At 44.7% G+C, this 14068-nt stretch overlaps 1 protein-coding gene and 2 long non-coding RNA genes across 3 annotated transcripts in view; all 3 read left to right on the plus strand.

Moving 5' to 3' along the window:
- LOC139606596 (muscle M-line assembly protein unc-89-like) overlaps positions 1-14068 on the plus strand; it is an 89548-nt gene that overhangs the window by 61227 nt on the left and 14253 nt on the right. The gene's annotated exons all lie outside the window — the stretch shown is intronic.
- On the plus strand, positions 9811-10786 carry LOC139606784 (uncharacterized). The gene is made up of 3 exons (XR_011684689.1): positions 9811-9938; positions 10086-10218; positions 10709-10786. It is a non-coding gene; the product is annotated as an uncharacterized lncRNA (long non-coding RNA).
- On the plus strand, positions 11576-13187 carry LOC139607225 (uncharacterized). The gene is made up of 2 exons (XR_011684809.1): positions 11576-11701; positions 11795-13187. It is a non-coding gene; the product is annotated as an uncharacterized lncRNA (long non-coding RNA).

The following is a 14068-nucleotide window of genomic DNA, read 5'->3' on the forward strand; positions in this document are numbered from 1 at the left end:
ACATCACGTCAGGAATAAAGCTGAATCAGACTTCACTGATCAAGAAGTGTTCAGACTGAAGAAACTGATTCTTAAAGTCAAAAAAGAAATCTGTTAATGATGAAGACACTGCTTTATATTTTATTTAACTTATTGACTGTTTTTTGTACTGTTTTAAATCTCTCACCTTTTATGGACACCTTTCAAGTGGGGAGTTTAAACATCAATGGGGCCAGAGAGGTTAAGAAAAGAGCTGTCATGTTCGAAACAGCAAGACTCAAAAAGATGGATGTTGTTTTTTTACAAGAGACTCACAGTGACGGTGCTAATGAAGGCGAGTGGCGTAGAGAATGGGAAGGGGAGGTGGTTTTTAGCCACGGCACTGCACTCAGTGCAGGGGTGGGCATCCTGTTTTCCAAAGGTTTTACTCCGACGTCACTGACTGTGGAGCACGTCATCCAGGGGAGGTGTCTCTTAGTCAGAGCCGGGTTTGATCATTTTACTGTTGTTTTTATCAATGTGTACGCTCCCAATAACGGTGCAGAGAGGAAGCTCTTTTTTAGAGATATTAACGACAAATTAAAAGATTGTAGCTCAACAGATTATTTGTTTTTAGGTGGGGATTTTAACTGTACTGAAGATGAGATTTTAGATCGAAACCATGCAGAGCCTCATCCGGCCTCTCAGCAGGCTCTGAGGCAGCTGGTCTCCTCCCATGGCCTGGTGGACGTATGGAGAAGGTTGCACACAAGCTGCAGACAGTACACATGGTCCCACGTTAGAGAGGACAGGATGTCTTTAGCTCGTCTTGACCGTTTTTATTGTTTTAAACACCATCTTAATGTTTTTAAAACATGTAAGATTCTGCCGGTGGGTTTTACAGATCACGCTTTGGTTTTATGTCGTGTTTTTATTAGAAATATTTTACCTAAAAGTGCCTACTGGCATTTTAATTCAGTTTTAGCAGTTGACCAAAGTTTTAGAGAAGCTCTTAGTTATTTATGGACTGGTTTTAGACAGAGGAAGGGTGAGTTTACCTGCTTAAGGCAGTGGTGGGACTTTGGTAAGACTCAGATCAAAATGTTATGTCAGCAGCACACACTCAATGTCACTCGTCACATCACCAGATCTATCAGAGATCTGGAGACTGAGATTGTGGAACTGGAACATCTGAATGAGTCCACGGGAAATCGAGGATGTATTGAAATCCTCAAGACCAAAAAGATGGCTTTAGCCGACCTGCTGGACACTAAAGTACAGGGTGCGCTGGTCCGGTCCCGAATCCAGGACATCACCGAGATGGATGCTCCTTCTGGCTTCTTCTTTGGCTTGGAGAAGAAGCAGGGCCAGAGGAAGCTGATCCACTCTCTGCTGTCAGACACAGGACAAGAGCTGTCTGAACCAGGCCAGATCAGGAGGAGAGCCGTGGAGTTCTTCACCTCACTATATGAAAGTGAATATAAGGAAAATGAAGAACTGTTTAATGACTTCTGTACTGAGCTGCCACAGGTCTCTAAAAGGACCAACGACCAGCTGGAGCGCCCCCTGACGGTACAGGAGCTACACGCTGCCCTCCAAACCATGCAGGGCCGGAAGGCCCCGGGCATCGACGGACTCAGTGTGGAGTTTTATAAGACCTTCTGGGAAATTCTGTCACAGGACATCCTGGAAGTTTTCAACGAGAGCCTCGCCACTGGGTCACTGCCTCTGTCCTGCCGCAGAGCCGTCATCACCCTCCTGCCAAAAAAAGGCAACCTGCAGGACATAAAAAACTGGCGCCCTGTGTCTCTCCTATGTACGGACTATAAGATCCTCTCCAAGGCCTTGGCCATCCGACTGAGAGGAGCCATGGAGGAGGTCATCCATCGGGACCAGACATACTGTGTACCCAGCAGGTCCATGGTAGACAATGTCTACCTTATTCGGGATGTTTTGGAGGTCTCCAGTTCATTTGGGATAAATATTGGACTGATCTCATTAGATCAAGAAAAGGCTTTTGACCGCGTTGAACACCAATTCCTCTGGAAGACCATGGAGAGGTTTGGTTTCAGCGCTGGTCTCATAGCCAAGATCCAGGTGCTGTACAGTGACATTGAGAGTGTGCTTAAGATCAATGGCAGCTTGTGTGCCCCTTTTAGAGCGCATAGAGGCGTCCGGCAGGGCTGCGCTCTGTCTGGGATGCTCTATGCGCTCTCCCTGGAACCCCTCCTCAACAAAATACGCTCGAGTGTTCAAGGCCTGTTTTTACCTGGTTTTAATAGTAATGTGGTTTTATCTGCTTATGCAGATGACGTCGTTGTTTTTATAAAAGATCAGTGTGATGTCGACACAGTAGCCCACATTACTAACAGGTTCTCTGTTGTGTCGGCTGCGAGGGTGAACTGGGGGAAGAGTGAGGCCCTTGCTGTCAGTGAGTGGCGTGAGGGCCTCCCGGTTCTCCCTCAAAGCCTGACCTGGAAGAGAGATGGCCTTAAGTACCTCGGTATCTACGTGGGAAATGAAAAAATGGTGAAGAAAAATTGGGACGGCATAGCTGAAAAAGTAGAAGGTAAGCTGTCAAGATGGAGATGGCTTCACCCACAGATGTCTTACAGAGGAAGAGTTCTGGTTTTAAACAATCTTGTAGCTTCTCTGCTGTGGCACCGGCTGGCCTGTCTGGATCCGCCGTCAGGTCTGTTGGCCCAGATCCAGGCTAAAATGGTTAATTTTTTCTGGGACCGTTTTCATTGGGTGCCACAGTCAGTTCTGTTTTTATCCAGAGAGGAGGGGGGGCAGGGCCTGGTCCACCTGGCCAGTAGAACGGCCACCTTTAGGATACAGTTTGTTCAGAGGTATCTGACAGGGCCGTCTGACTTAGTGTGGAGGGATGTGGCCAGCTGCATATTCAGGCGTGTGAACAGTCTGGGGCTGGATGCTGCTCTGTTTCTAACTGATTTTAAATGTTTTAAGTTAAGTGGGTTGCCTCCGTTTTATCAGGGTGTTTTTAAATCCTGTGCTCTTTTTAATTGGAAAAACTTCAAAGGGTCTGACTCTCTGCACTGGTTGTTGAAGGAACCTCTGATCTGCGGTGGCAGACTAGACGTCTGCAGCAACACCACGCCTGGGCTGATGGGGGCGCTGTGCCGGACTAAGACCGTCATCCTAAAACAGCTGGTGGATGCGGCGGGGCCGGCGCTCACTGATGCCCAGGCTGTGAGCTCTGTGCTGGGGGTGCACTCTGTCCGGCTGGTGAGGAGAGGCCTGGAGCTCTGGAGACAGAAGCTCTCAGTGAAGGAGAGGAGCCTCCTCCTACGCCACAGCAGAGGAGGAGCTGAGCCCGACCCCACGGACCCCTTCCCTGATCTCCATCTGAGCCTTGGGTCCGAGGAGCCCGGTGGCCCTCTCTTAAAAATCTACAACCAGAAGAAACTGAGCCTTCACAGTGCAGACAAACAGACAATATACAGGAACACTGTGAAGGCAACCAACACAAAGGGCCTGTTCAACAGGGCAGCCACCGTGTGGACGGACAGACTGGGGGGACAGAGTCCACAGTGGAGGACTCTCTACAAGCCTCCACTAAAGAAACGGACTGGAGACCTTCAGTGGAGGATTTTACATGGTGCTATTGCCACTAACGCTTTTTTATCTGTTTTTAACAGTAGTGTTGTGAATGAGTGTCCGTTCTGCAGTCTGTCCGAAACCATCTTTCATGTTTTTACCGAGTGCAGGAGACTCACTGAGCTGTTCAGTGTTTTAACTGGGGTTTTTAACCTTTTTAATGTTGTGTTCTCTGCCTCTGTTTTTATTGGTGGAGTCACATACACTAAAGAAAAAAAGTGCCAACTTTTAAATTTTTTATTAGGAGAAGCCAAACTGGCGGTCTACCTGACACGCAGGGACAAACTGCAGGATGGACCCACGTGTGATGTTGTGGCCTTGTGGAGGCAGAGCGTTAAAGCCAGACTGAGGCTGGAGTTCTGCTTCCACAAGGCCACGGGGAACATGGACGTCTTCAAGGAGCAGTGGGGATGTGACCAGGCTCTGTGCAGAGTTTCTGAGCAGGGAGAGCTCACATTCAGCAGCCATCTTAATTAGAGTTTTATGTCTGACTGGTTTTTGATGGAATTGATGATGTGTTAGTAATAAAGTGTTTTCTAAAAGTCAAAAAAAAGTCTCTCCCTCTCTCTCTCTCTCTCTCTCTCTCTCTCCCTCTCCCTCTCTCTCTCCCTCTCTCCCTCTCTCCCTCTCTCTCCTGCTCTCTCTCTCTCCTCTCTCTCTCTCTCCCTCTCTCCCTCTCTCTCTCTCTCTCTCTCTCCCTCTCCCTCTCTCTCCTGCTCTCTCTCTCTCTCCTCTCTCTCTCTCTCCCTCTCTCCCTCTCTCTCCTGCTCTCTCTCTCTCTCCTCTCTCTCTCTCTCCCTCTCTCCCTCTCTCTCTCTCTCTCTCTCTCCCTCTCCCTCTCTCTCCTGCTCTCTCTCTCTCTCCTCTCTCTCTCTCTCCCTCTCTCCCTCTCTCTCTCTCTCTCTCTCTCTCTCTCTCTCTCTCTCTCGGGAGGCCGAGGCTCAGAGATCTGGATCTCGGCTCCGCACCATGAAACCACATCTTTAGCCTCTCCAGATATCCAGCCCCCGGCAGCTGGAGCGGACCGACCCGGTGCGGCTCCTTCTCTCCCCCCAGCAGCTCCGAGCAGCGGGGGGTCAGGGCGGCTGGTGCCTGTAACAAGAAGAGGCTTAGTCCTGAACAAAAGCTCACGGCTCACCACCAACCTGTCCACGTTGCTGACAGGTCCCCCCCCTCAGCGACACCCCCGCTGGGAAACAACCTCTGGTCACTGGTGAAGTCAGAGACAGCAGCGGCCACAGTCACATGTTTCCTGGGGCCAGACACCGAGTCCGACCTGAAGCTGCTGGCGAAGGATAAATGTAAACACAGACGACTGTAATGCACATCAGCACTAATGACACCTGATCACACCGATCAGAGATCACTCAGATTCATGTGGAGTCGGACTCTGTAGTTTCCTCTGGGCCCCTCCCTGACCAGCGGGGACATGAGGCCGCTGTCATCAGCTGGGGGGTTTGATGATAACCGGCAGACTTTCTGAGGAAGACCTGGTCTGATCAGAAACAAACATCCCACGCTGGATGGAGCTGCTCTCTTATCTAGAAACCTCAGAGTTTATCAGAAGCCAGGACCATCCAGAGCTGAGAGCAGGAGGCAGAGCCGCAGTCTGACTCTCTGCTCTGAGCCTCTTAGAGCAGTCGCTGCCATTCACCCCCTAAAACTATCTGTCCCCAACACCTACATTTAAATGTAATAAATCAAAAGTGAACAGAGGAGGAGTTAGACAACCCTAACACAACTGTTATTCCAGAACCAAATAATAGGAAAATTTAATGTGGCTTATTGAATATCAGATCACTCTCATCTAAATCTCTACCAGTCAATGATCTGATAACTGATCATCACATTGATCTGCTCTGTCTGACTGAAACCTGGCTGCAGCAGGATGAATATGTTAGTCTGAATGAATCAACACCCCCCACTCATGTTAACGTTCATATCCCTCGAAGCACAGGCCGAGGAGGAGGGGTGGCAGCCATTTATCTCTCCAATTTATTAATGAATCCCAAGCCTAAGGTTAATCATAATTCATTTGAAAGCCTTATTCTTAGTCTGTCTCACCCAAACTGGAAGACACAAAAACCAGTCCTACTAGTTACTGTATATCGTCCACCTGCCCCTGACTCTGAGTTCTTATCTGAGTTCTCAGAGTTTTTATCTGAGTTAGCTCTCAGCACAGATAAAGTTATCATGGTGGGTGATTTTAACATTCATGTAGATGTTGAAAGTGACAGCCTGAGTCATGCATTTAATTCATTATTAGACTCAATTGGCTTCTCTCAGCATGTTAATGAACCCACTCACTCTTTTAACCACACCCTTGATCTGGTTCTGACTTATGGGATTGACATTGAATACCTAACAGTTTCTCCCAGAAACCCTCTTTTATCTGACCATTCTCTGTTAACATTTGAGTTTTCAGTCATGGACTACACAGCATCTGGGGAAAAAATCTATTACAGCAGGTGTCTGTCTGACAATACCGTTAGCAAATTTAAAGAAAGGATCCCATCAGTACTTAGCCCACTGCCATGTATCAATGCAGTAGGGGATAGCTCTCTTAACTTCACATCCACACAGGTTGATGATCTTGTTGACAGGACTGTAGCCTCACTGTGTGCAACTCTAGATACTGTGGCCCCTCTGAGGAAGAAGGTAGTGAGTCAGAGAAGGCTAGCTCCATGGTACAACTCAGAAACACGAGCTTTAAAGCAAAATTCAAGGAAGCTAGAAAGGAAGTGGCGTTCTACTAACCTGGAAGAATCTCTAAAGGCTTGGAAAGACAGCCTATTGGCGTATTAAAAAAGTCTCCGTAAAGCCAGAACATCCTATTATTCATCATTGATAGAAGAAAACAAGAACAATCCCAGGTTTCTGTTCAGCACTGTAGCCAGGCTGACAGACAGCCACAGCTCTGTTGATCCATCTGTTCCTTTAGCCCTCAGTTGTAATGACTTCATGAGCTTCTTTACAAATAAAATTGTCTCTGTTAGAGAAAAAATTCACCATCTCCTCCCCACAGCTGGTTCAGATGTACTGTCCAGTTCAGCAGCCTCAGAGTCCACTGTAACTGGTTTATATTTTGACTGTTTCTCTCCTGTACATCTCCCTGAGCTCACTTCAACAGTTTCTTTATCTAAACCATCGACTTGTCTTCTAGACCCCGTTCCAACAAGGTTGTTCAAAGAAGTTTTTCCTTTAATCGACACCTCTATATCAAGTCTGATTAACTTATCTTTATCAACTGGTTATGTACCGCAGGCTTTTAAAGTTGCAGTAATTAAACCTCTACTTAAAAAGCCTACTCTTGATCCTGATGTTTTAGCCAATTATAGACCTATATCCAACCTCCCCTTTATTTCCAAAATCCTTGAGAAGGTTGTTGCAAACCAGTTATGTGATTATTTGCACAGGAATGGTTTGTTTGAAGATTTTCAGTCAGGTTTTAGAGTCCATCATAGCACAGAAACAGCTCTGGTTAAGGTTACCAATGATCTCCTCATAGCTTCAGACAATGGACTTGTCTCTGTACTTGTCCTACTAGATCTTAGTGCTGCATTTGACACCATCGACCATAAGATTTTATTACAGAGACTAGAACATATGGTCGGCATCAAAGGAACCGCACTAAGCTGGTTCAAGTCATATCTGTCAGATAGACTCCAGTTTGTTCATGTTAATAATGACTCCTCTATCATCACAAAAGTCAGTCATGGAGTTCCACAAGGTTCTGTGCTAGGACCAATACTCTTCAGTCTATATATGCTTCCTCTGGGAAACATTATTAGGAGGCACCAGATGAATTTTCATTGTTACGCAGATGACACCCAGCTGTACTTATCCATGAAGCCAGGTGAGACTAACCAGGTAGCCCAGCTTCAGGTGTGTCTTAAGGACACAAAAATCTGGATGACCAGTAATTTCTTACTCTTAAATTCAGACAAAACTGAAGTTATTGTAATTGGCCCAAAACACCTCAGAGATACACTATGTGATAATATACTGACTCTGGATGACATCACCTTGGCCTCCAGTACTACAGTTAGAAACCTTGGTGTCATTTTTGACCAGGACTTGTCCTTTACTTCACATATAAAGCAAGTCTCTAGGACAGCCTTCTTCCACCTGCGCAATATTGCTAAAATCAGACCCATTCTGTGTCTAAAGGATGCTGAAAAACTAGTTCATGCATTTGTTACCTCAAGACTGGACTACTGTAACTCTTTATTGTCAGGATGTCCCAAAAATTCAGTAAAAAGCCTCCAATTGATCCAGAATGCGGCAGCACGAGTACTGACAGGAACCAGGAAACAAGATCACATCTCTCCTGTGTTAGCCTCTCTGCATTGGCTCCCTGTAAAATCCAGGATCGAATTTAAAATCCTCCTCCTCACCTACAAAGCCATTAATGGTCAGGCACCATCGTACCTTGGAGAGCTTATAGTTTCCTATTTTCCCAATAGGACACTTCGCTCTCTAAATGCAGGTCAACTTGTGGTTCCCAGAGTTTGTAAGAGCAGAATGGGGGGCAGAGCCTTCAGCTATCAGGCTCCTCTCCTGTGGAACCAGCTCCCAGTGTGGGTTCAGGAGGCAGACCCCCTCTCTACCTTTAAGATCAGGCTTCAAACTGTCCTGTTTAGTAAAGCTTATAGTTAGGGCTGGCTCGGGTATGTCCTGACCCATCCCTTAGTTATGCTGCTATAGAGCTAGACTGCTGGGGGATTCCCATGATGCACTGGGCGCTCTCTCTCTATTTCTGTCTCTCTCCCCCGCTCTCTCTCTCTCTCTCTCTCTCTCTCTCTCGATGACTTCATGCCATTAACTTTGATTTTTTTTCTCTCCCGTAGTTTTGTGCTTCTCCTCTCTCTCCCTCTCTCTGTCCTCATTCTGCAGGTCTCTCTGCCTCTGGAGCAGCAGGATCCAGATCCACCACTACTCATCTTTACCATTAACCACTGTTACCTGTCACTATTATTGATAACACCATTACCGACACAGCTGTTCCTGGTCTCTCTCTCTCTCTCTCTTCTCTCCCCTCTCCTCCCCCTCCCCCTCTTTCTATCTCCTCCTAAACCCAACCTGTCGAGGCAGACCCCCCCCCACCCTGAGCCCGGTTCTGTTGGAGGTTTCTTCCTGTTAAAAGGGAGTTTTTCCTCCCCCCTGTCGCCAAGCGCTTGCTCGTTGTGGGAACTGTTGGGTTTTTTTCTGTAACAAAGTAAGGTCTTGACCTTACCCTGTAAAGTGCCTTGAGATAATGTATATTATGATTTGGCGCTATACAAATAAAACTGAATTGAATTGAATTGAATGTGTCAGGGATGTTTCATTCTCAGTATAAAGTGAAGACTTTCAGAGCTGAGGTTATCTTTAGTTTAAACACACAGTCTGTGACTTCTGCCTGTAATTGTCTCTTAAAAAAACCATCAACAAAAGATGGTGACATTGTGATATAGTGTGGGATTATGGGAGTTGTTGTCTTCTCCCGGTTTAGATTTCCTCAGTGGTCCACAGAGTTCTCCTCCCCTCTACAACAAACAGAGCAGCTGATTATAACCAGTAAAAACACTGAATCAAACAGTTTCACTTGAAAATGTACAGACACTCTTCAGTGACACAGGATGTCTCTGAGCAGCTGGAGCTGAGCTGTTCTTCTTTCTCAGCTTTTTCCTCTCTGATAACTTAGATCCTGCCCACTTCAAACCAGCGAGAGGAGCAAAAACACATTAACTGAAATTTGTCTTTAAAAAAAAACCAAAACTATGAGAACTTTAGCAGAAAGTAGTTCCTTCATGTAGAATCCCAACACTTACAGGAAGAAGCTGATTAAAAATAGGAAATACATTTCCAGGGCCTTTGAGATTAAAAGAGGAGTTTAGTCATATAATCTGTAGAAATTCAGCCAATAAACAAGAGAGAAATTGATGTACGACTCCAAATACAGAAAAACCAGAACAGCTGTCAAATATGCTAAAAACATATTTAAAAACAGATTAAAAATAGACGACAGTTACAGTGTTTTGTTTAATTTTCTGTTTTCTGTTGTTGGTTGAAACTGATCTGAAAGAAGTTAATATTACGCTGATGATTTGGCGTCTGGATAATGACCTCTCATCACAGGAACTTACATTTTCTCTGGTCTCCATTCTGTCCACATTGTGATCAGATCTCAATATTCAAATTAACTGGGAGAGGCTGGTTTGTTCTGTCTGATGCTCTGGTCCAGGTCTGGAGATGGCCTGGGTGGTCCGGCCTCCTGAGACGGTGAAGAGCAGCGAGGTGTTCAGCGTCACGTACTCGGTAACGGCCTAGGATTTTTTCTACCAATGGGCTGTCGAGAACCACATTTTCACCCACAGGTTAATACACATTTATACTGGTCAACAATGGGTTATACTGGAATTAAACCAGCCTTACGTGTCACTTTATACTAGCTTTAGACGTTCTACTGGGCACAACTGGTTGTTATCCTGGTCTGAACTGGTCTGGCGTGTTTCTGTGTTCAGTTCCATAGTAAACGCTGAAGCAGCTCGAAGGTTCTGTGAACATCACGACTGTCCGTCCAACTGGAAAGATGCTGATGGAGAAAACTGCTGCATTCATCATGCTAACATCCACTCCTGTCCGCTGGGATACATGGTACACACTTTGATGAGACCAACTAAATCACAATTTTAACAATTTAAATTATTCATGATTACTTGCCTTCAGGGAGCATTGAATAGTTTAAAAACTATTATAAGTATTAATTAATACATGTGAAGATTTATGGAGCTGAATCCATTTTTTTCTGGAAAATCCACAGGCCTCCTCCAAACTACATCTGTCAAGTGTGAAAGACTGAGCCTTTTCAAAAACATTTAGCACCCAGTTGAGCTAAAGATAATGAGCAGGTATTATAAAATATTAGTGATATTACATCTTGAAACAAAATGTTAATCAGAAAATCCAGATAATATTGATTGAAGTCTCTCAAGGACCAGATCCTCTAGCCTGTACTGAAGAACACTAGTGGAGTAAATGCATTTTATTTTTTATCAGCAGGTATTTATTTAAGTGCCACAATTTAAGTAAACGTCATTTTAAAAAAGACATTAAACCAATTAACATTAAATAAACTAACTTTCAGACATCAGAGAGCATTTGTGGCCCCTGGATTCCTGACGATGGAAAAATCTTCACACACACCATCTCTACGTCCGGCAGTTGTGATACGACTGGGGTTTTTGCGCTGTAGTTATTTTTTACAAACTTTGCAAAGGCACTGCTACAAAATACTAATCTTTGATTTTCAAGGTAGAGAATAACGGACTAATCAATCATCAATCTTTATGCCAATTAATAAGACAGCCCTCATCAAACTGCTGACAGATTACCCAATTTAAGATTTTGTAGAGACACACTCCCAACTTCAACTCTAACCAGCTGGCTTTGGTTGATGTTAAATTCAGGACTTGGTAATTGAGTACCTGTTAAACCCATGTTTCTGTCCTACAGGTGGTTTTGGTCCATGCTGGTTTAACCTCGCTCATCGCTCACATACGAGTTGGACGCATGCAGGTTGCTCTGGAGGCCAAAAGTTTTTGTTTTCTTATTGACATTTGCAACTTGGATGTGGTTATTCCAAATGATTATATAATGCTGTTAGAAAACCTTTATTTTCATGGCAGCAGTAAAGTTACTCTCTTGTTATTTCTTTAATAATACATATATTAATAATATATTTTATTTTTATTTATATATATATATATATATATATATATATATATATATATATATATATATATATATAATGTAATATATCTTAACTTTATATCATTTACTTTCAGGTGATTAAACCTTGCTTTATATCATAATATATCATTATGTTATATCCTGTCTTACATAATGCACATTGTATCATACTGTATTATGGATGGGTACTGTATTAGACTGAATGGCACAATATAAAAGTATTACACACATTCTTTATGCTCCACTGTATCATATGAACTCATTGTAATAGTCAGGTCCAACTCTCTGTTTCAGATGGAGAAGTACAGTAAACATCTGGAGGTGTTGGTGGCTGAGCGGACTCAAGACCTGATGCATGAGAAACAGAAAACTGACAGGCTGCTGTACAGTACGACACACACACACACACACACACACACACCTGCTGAGCTGAACAGCCAGAAACACAGTGTTTACCTGTCTGTGTGTGTACCTGTGTCAGGGTGGAGGCTGCAGGTTCCTGCGCTACGACTGTAAGGTGGAGTCTCCCAGGAAGGGCTGGTCCTTCATGCACCCTGGCCGGCTGACCCACTACCACGAGGGTCTGCCCACCACCACAGGGACCAGATACATCATGGTGTCCTTCGTTGACCCCTGAACCCTGTGTGTGTGTGTGTGTGTGTGTGTGTGTGAGAACATCACTCCACCTCATCATCACAGATAAGACAGACCAGACGGAGGAATAGACATGATGTCCTTGAATGCATCGTCTCAGTTATAGTTTTTCCTTGTTTGGTTTCTGATTGGATGATCCACCTCCCCTGACGCACCTTTACCTGCCACTCATTATAACGAGCTGTGATCATGTACCAGGTGGAACAGGTGTGACTCTGATAGAGGATCCTGAACGCATCCTTGTTGACATTTCACAATAAGAGTCCCTTTATTCAGCCTTTATTTCCATTCATAACTCCAGAGAAGCAAACGAGCAAAGACGTAAAAACATGAGAGACTGGAGGCATCGTTTACACCTATTTCCAAATAAGAGTCTCTCGTAAGTGGTCACCGTGCTGCCTAACTTTATAACACTACCTGAATCTATGCAGAACACACTGCACATGTGTGTGTTGTTGTGTTCGTCAGATCCTGCAGGGGGTGCTCTCTTCCTGGTCACCACTGTAACTGTAATCCTCAGCGCCCTCTACAGGATCAAGTCATCTGTAACTTCTTCTCCAAAGTTCCCGACCAGCTCGAGCTAAAAATCAACTGCACAGCCTGCGTGGGTGTTGCTGGGGTTACTGTGGCAACCATAGATCAAAGCAGCAGTCATCGGCTGTTTTTGGCCAATCAGATGGCTCGGATCGACTTTGATTCCCACAAACCGTGAGAAAAATGAAAGACAGAAAACAGAGGAATTCTCAGACAGACTTGGACGAGCGTGAACATGGTGGAAGAAGAGAAAATCTTCTGGGGAGTTTGGTAAAAGTCTGAAAACTGAGTGTTACGGAGGTGAAACTCCACTTTAAGATATTTGTTACTGGGTAAACATGAAAGGTCCTTTATAATTTCATGTTTTATTCCTCATTGTGTAGTTTTTAAAAACTCATTTTGCTGATTTCATTAGATCTTGTTCTTCTCCCTCCAGTAGTTGAGTGTTTTCTGTGGTTGGTGTGAAACGTCGTCTCCTCTCAGTCTTTGTCTCTTTATTTAAAAAAGAAAAAGTTTTGATGGTTTTGAGTCAGCTGGAGGGACGAGGTCTCCACCCGACGCTGCCTTTAGTCTTCTCTCCACGTGTGCCTGTCGATACGAGGAATCAACTCTCTGGCTTTGTACAAACTGCATTAAATTATTTGTTAATGACTGAGTGAATAAAGTTTTGAGATTTTAATAAATCATTTTACTGTGAGTGGGGTGCGTTTGTTTCGTGTGCAGGTGTTGGTGAAGAACATGTGTCTCTGAGTTCCAGCCTTCAGCCACAGCTCATCGTCATCATGGAGGTGAAGTTAGACTCTGGACGTGTTTGGTGTCCGTCAGTGATTCTGAGCTCCAGGTTCTCTTCAAGTGAAATCACCTGAGTGTAAGCTGAGCACCTTAAAGTTTTTATGAGCAGCTGTGAAAGCGACTGATGGAGTTTGTCCTTTCAGCTGCAGGAAGACGTCAAACGTTGATTAAATATTAGAGAAACACTCAACCTGTTTGTCTCAGGTCTTTTCTTCAGCAGAGTCTTCAGGTGAGACAAACACACCTGACGCAGGAAGCAGCAACATGACGCTCAGCCTGATGAGGGAACATCGTGTTCGCTCTGAAAAGAGTTTTAAAAGTTAAAGTGACTGATGCTGATCTGAGTTGTGGTCATTCGTGCGCTGCAGCCGCCACAGAAACAGGAAGTCACCGTCTGTGTTTCAAAGTTAAACTGAAGGTTTGTCAGCTTGTCTGAAGTGTTTTCCTGGAGCAGACTGATGAGTTCAGCCTGGTTCTGGTCTCAGATCCAGGGAATCTGTCACAGAGCAGCTCTGCAGACAGATCTCTGATCATCATCTTCATCATCATCATCACTGAGCTCAATCAAAGTTTCGACTGTTGAGCTGAAATGACACGAACCTGTCAGGTTTCTGACAGCTCTGGTTTTGGCTGCACACAGTTAATGTGTTCTTGTTGTGTGGTGTTGATAAAGTGCGGCTGTCAGAAGGTGAACGACAGGTGGGTGCAGTCGATGGTCAGACAGGTGAACCTGAGGGAAACGTCTGTGAACAAGAACAAACTATTTTCCTGCATG

Source organism: Trachinotus anak, unplaced genomic scaffold, assembly GCF_046630095.1.
Source record: "Trachinotus anak isolate AG129_WGS33_773 ecotype Australia unplaced genomic scaffold, CSIRO_AGI_Tana_v1 ptg000023l, whole genome shotgun sequence".
NCBI lineage: Eukaryota > Metazoa > Chordata > Actinopteri > Carangiformes > Carangidae > Trachinotus > Trachinotus anak.